The following is a 6000-nucleotide window of genomic DNA, read 5'->3' on the forward strand; positions in this document are numbered from 1 at the left end:
GATAAAAGATAAGATAAGATAACTAACTTATCTTATCCACAGAAGGCCACATCTCACCATTATAAATACACTAGAGCACCCAGGTATAACTCATACTCTGATTCTACTCAATACCTGCTTAATACCCTTGCTAACTTAAGCATCGGAGTCCCTTGCAGGTACCCCCCACCCTCCGGGGACGAAGGATCAGCAGCACTTTCAGTCTTACAAGTCGGACACACCAGCTCCGGCCGCTACACACCTGCCGAACACGTCGGCTCCGACCAACACAAAAGATCTCGACCGAGATCGACCTACAGTTTCAGGTAACCCTCGGAACATTGGCGCCATTGCCGGGGAGCCTGGAAGTCATCCCAACACCATGGCAGACAACCATGACAACGACACGACTCAGGTTTGGAAGATAAAACGCCACACAAAAACACGGATGCTATACTTAAAGATACTCCGGAATCCAATGGAGACAAAAATTCATCAAATCCTGGGGTGATAGAAGCACTTCAAAATCGATTGAAGCAACTTGAGAAAGAAGCCCAACATCAACGCAAAAAAGAAGAGGATCTACGTCGGGAGATAAGGTGGTGCCGATAATTAGAAGAAAAGCTTATGAAACTCGAAGCCGATCTCAAAACTAAAGCTACACGATCCTCCACAGAGGATAGCTTTCTGAAAGATCAAGATCCATTCACCAGGGAAATTATGAAAACCAAAATCCCAAAAGATTTCAAACTTCCGGATATGACTCTATATGACGGCACCTCAGACCCCAACCACCATCTCAGCAACTTCAAAGTAGAATGTACCTCACTGACGCCTTAGATGTGGTTCGCTGCAAAGCATTTCCAAACACTCTTACCAAGACAGCCATTAGATGGTTCGACAACCTACCTCCAAATTCCATCTCGAGTTTCGACGACCTGGCCAAAGAGTTCCTGGCCCGATTTTCCATACAAAAGGACAAAGCTAAACACGCACCCAGCCTACTAGGGATCAAGCAAGGGAAACGGGAGAGTCTTCGCAACTACATGGGAAGATTCAACAAAACATGCATGGATATACAAAGTCTACCAACAGAAGCTGCCATCATGGGTCTCATAAATGGCCTACGAGAATGACCATTTAGCCAATCTATATCAAAGAGGTACCCGACATCCCTAGACGAAGTACAAGAACGGGTGCAGAAGTACATCAACATGGAGGAGAATTCTCGACTTGGGGAAGCCTCAAGGTTCAGTTCTGCCTACCGAGATAAAGATAAAGAATCCAGGAAAAAAGAAGATCGCTCCGGAGAGTAAATAAAAAAATATCATAACTACACCCCTCTTAGGGTATCCCTGGTAGATATTTACAAAGAAGTCTGCCATACAGAAAAAATACCCCCAGCTCGGCCACTTAAAGGCAAAAGGGGAGGAGGAAATCGGAACGAATACTGTGAGTACCATCGAGTCCGAGGACATTCCACCAACGAATGCTTTGACTTGAAAAACATCATAGAGAATTTAGTTAGGGAAGGAAAACTAGATCGGTTCCTGGCCAACCGGGACGAAGAACCAAGAAAAAGAAGAAAGGATGAAGATGTCGGACGATCTGAACGATCACCCCGCACACCGGAAAGACATATTCACGTAATACACGATGGATTTGTTAGAGGAGGAATCTCCAAATCATCCCGCAAGCGATACCTCAAAGAAGTGTATCATGTCGAAGGCAAGAAAGAGGTGCCAGACATCCCAGCAATCACGTTTACCAAAGAAGATGCATCTGGAATCATCTCAGGACACGACGACCCCATGGTCATCACAATCATATTGGCAAACGCCAACCTCCACCGCACATTAATTGACCAAGGAAGTCCGCTGACATCTTATTCAAAACTGCCTTCGACAAACTCGGCTTAGAAGAAAAAGAGCTAAGAGCATACCCGAACAACCTGTTCGGACTTGGGGATACCCCAGTACAGCCACTGGGATATGTATCGTTGCATACAATCTTCGGAAAGGGGAACCAATCCAGAACACTTAAGATAGATTATATCGTGGTCGACGTAAGCTCAGCCTATAATGCCTTAATAGGTCGGACAATGTTAAATCAACTCGGAGCAATAGTTTCAACTCCACATCTATGTATGAAATTCCCAACTACAGAAGGGATAGCTACAATAAAAGCAGATCAAAAGATGGCGCGTCGCTGTTATAATGAAAGTCTAAATCTCCGAGGCGAAGGAGGAGAGTTCCACACGATCGAACTCGGCGGAGATCAGAGACAAGAAGAACTCCGCCCATGACCCGAAGGAGAAATAGAAAGAGTCCAGATCGAAGATACCTCGGACAAAACAACTAATATTGGCACGATCCTGAAAGGAGACGCAAAGGAATCGCTAATACGGTTTCTACGAGATAATGTTGATCTCTTCGCATGGAAAGCTGCCGACATGCCGGGCATAAGTCCCGAACTAACGAGCCACAAGCTGGCAGTCTACCCGGGATCCCGTCCGGTACAACAAAGACGAAGAAAACTCAGGCCAGACCGGTCTCAAGCTGTAGAAGAATAAGTACAGGCACTACTAGAGGCAGGGTTCATAAGAGAAGTTAAATACGCACTATGGCTAGCAAACGTCGTCTTGGTGGAAAAGTCAAATGGGAAGTGGCGAATGTGCACCGACTATACCGACCTCAACAAAGCCTGCCCAAAAGACCCTTATCCACTCCCAAGCATCGATGCTCTAGTCGATGCCTCATCAGGATATAAGTATCTCTCATTCATGGACGCATACTTAGGCTACAACCAGATTCCAATGTATCCATCGGATCAAGAAAAGACCTCATTTCTTACACCAAAAGCAAATTATTGCTATATCGTAATACCTTTCGGCCTTAAGAATGCAGGAGCCACTTATCAAAGGCTAATGAATAAAGTCTTTTCAGACCACATCGGAAAAATCATGGAGGTCTATGTGGACGACATGTTGATAAAGACACAAAGTGAAGAAACATTGCTAACCGACTTGGTTCAAGTGTTCAACACCATACGGAAGCACGACATGCGACTCAACCCGGCTAAATGCACCTTCGCAATAGAGGCAGGAAAATTCCTGGGCTTCATGCTCACACAAAGAGGAATCGAGGCAAATCCAGATAAACGCCAGGCCATACTCAACATGAAAAGCCCGACCTGCGTCAAAGAAGTCCAACAACTCAATGGGAGACTGGCGGCCTTGTCCAAATTCCTAGCAGGGTCAGCAATAACATCCCTCCCCTTCTACGCTACCTTAAGGAAGGGAAAAAACTTCGAGTGGACAACGGAATGTGAACAAGCCTTCCGAGACTTTAAAGAATTCCTGGGACAGCCCCCCATCCTATCTCGACCACAAAAGGGGGAACCACTCATACTATATCTCGCTGTAGAAAGTCGGGCAATAGCCTCAGCACTAATTAGAGAAGATGAAGGGGGACAACAACCCGTCTACTTCATTAGTAAAGCACTACAGGGGTCAGAGCTGAACTACCAGAAAATAGAGAAGTATGCCTACGCTTTGATACTCACATCCCGATGACTTCGCCCATACTTCCAAGCGCACACCATCAAAGTTCGGACCAACCAGCCCATAAAAGGGATACTGCAGAAAACAGATCTAGCAGGAAGAATCCTACAGTGGGCAATCAAGTTGTCCGAGTTCAACCTCCAATACGAGGCACGGACAGCCATCAAATCACAATACCTAGCCGACTTCATTGCAGAATTCACAAACACCACAGAAATCCCCATAGAGTGGAACATATACGTGGACGGCTCCTCAAATAAAGCCGGAAGCGGTGCAGGTGTGATAATCGAAAGCAACCAAGGAACCCAACTTGAGCTTTTCCTGAAATTCGGATTCCCGGCCTCAAACAACCAGGCAGAATACGAAGCGTTATTAGCTGGTTTGAAGCTGGCTAGGGAAGTTGGAGCTCAGAAACTCAATATCTACAGTGATTCACAAGTTCGAGCTGACGCACTCTCAAAGCTAGCCAGTACCAAACCAGGGGGCAACAATAGAAGCCTCATCCAGGAAATACTACAGAACCCATCAATATCAGAAGAAGAAAAAATCCTAGCCATACAGGTCGGGATCAAGGATGGATGACCCCCATAATTAACTACCTCAAAACAGAAGCGCTTCCCACAAATGAAAAGGAGGCAAAGAGGTTAAAAAGGGAGGCACAGTACTACACTATCATAAACAACACCCTATGCAAAAGAGGGATCTCAACACCATTGTTAAAATGCGTACCGACCTCCAATACAAAGGAAGTCTTGGAAGAGGTACACAATGGCATTTGTGGTAATCATCTCGGAGCACGAGCTCTCACTAAAAAAGTACTACGGGCGGGATTCTATTGGCCAACTCTACAAAAGGAAGCTACAGAATTTGTAAAGACATGTCCACCATGTCAGAAGCATGCCAACTTTCACATCGCCCCGCCGGAAAAGCTCATCAGCGTGACCTCACCCTGGCCATTTACAAAGTGGGGACTCGATCTTCTCGGACCCTTTCCCTAGGGATCGGGACAAGTCAAGTTCCTCATAGTAGGGGTAGACTACTTCACAAAATGGATCGAGGCAGAACCCCTAGCTAACGCCACCGCTCAAAGAAGTCGGAAATTCCTATATAGGAACATTATTACAAGGTTTAGGGGTTCCATACTCCATCACCACGGATAATGGCACCCAATTCACAGATGCAGGCTTCAGAAAACTAGTAGCTGACTTGAACATAAAACATCAGTTCACCTCCGTCGAACATCCCCAAGCCAATGGACAAGCCGAAGCAGCCAACAAAGTCATATTGGCCGGGTTGAAACGGAGACTACAAGAAGCAAAGGGAGCTTGGGCCGCGGAACTCCCACAAGTCCTATGGGCGTATCGGACGACCCTCATTCTACCACGAACGAATCACCATTCCGACTAGCATACGGAGTGGAGGCAATGATTCCAATAGAGGGCAAAGAAGGATCTCCTCGAGTAGTCCACTACAATGAGCAAACAAATTCTCAACTCCAAAGAGAAGAGCTCGACCTACTTCCAGAAATCCAAGAAAGAGCTCGGATCAGATAAGAGGCATTAAAGCGACGAATGGCTTCCAGGTATAATCAAAGGGTAGTGCCAAGAGATTTCGCAGAGAACGATCTCATCTTAATCCGAAATGATATTGGAACAACTCGACCCGGAGAAGGAAAGCTGGCTGCTAATTGGAAAGGACCCTACCGAGTCACAGAAGTGCTTGGGAAGGGCTAATACAGACTGTCCAAACTCGAGGGACGAGAACTTCCCAGATCATGGCACGCCTGTAACCTGAGAAGGTACTATAGTTAGATAAATGACTCATCACAAGACGCACTCTTTTTCCTGAAAAGGTTTTTTAATGAGGCGTCAAGATTGATATTCAATTCGACTTAAGGGTATAAAAAAAACTCCCACCTGTATATATTTGCATTTTCTTTAAATAAAATACATTTCAGATATTCTACAAGTTCTCAAGACACATGAATCTGAAGCATTCATTGTCCGATTATAAAGCAACGGATCGAACAGAAAAGTGAAGAGCAAATTCACTATACGATCTCGATAGGAATGATCGACCGACAAAGGTGAAAACGCGATTCACCTAAAGGTCGATTAAACCAGGACAGAAACTACCATCTACAAATCGGCAAAGATGAACACAGAATAATGCAAGAAGTTATCGAAAGTGATCCCAAAAAAGAACCTGACGAGGTCTTAGGGATTGCTATATAATAACTTAAAAAGACTGGCCGACACTAAAAAGTTGGACCAAGTCAACCCAAGTTATCAGCAAATCCCTGGAAAGAGGTCTGGCCAACCCTATTAAAGAGGAATTGCTATAACTTAGAAGAGATCGACCTAACGAAGTCGGTTTCCTACAAAACAAGTTGTAAAAGTAATCCCTAAAAGAGACCTACCAAAGGTCCAAGAAAGAGGATTACAAAAACAACTTAGAAG

This window comes from Arachis duranensis, chromosome 7 (assembly GCF_000817695.3).
Source record: "Arachis duranensis cultivar V14167 chromosome 7, aradu.V14167.gnm2.J7QH, whole genome shotgun sequence".
Taxonomy (NCBI): domain Eukaryota; kingdom Viridiplantae; phylum Streptophyta; class Magnoliopsida; order Fabales; family Fabaceae; genus Arachis; species Arachis duranensis.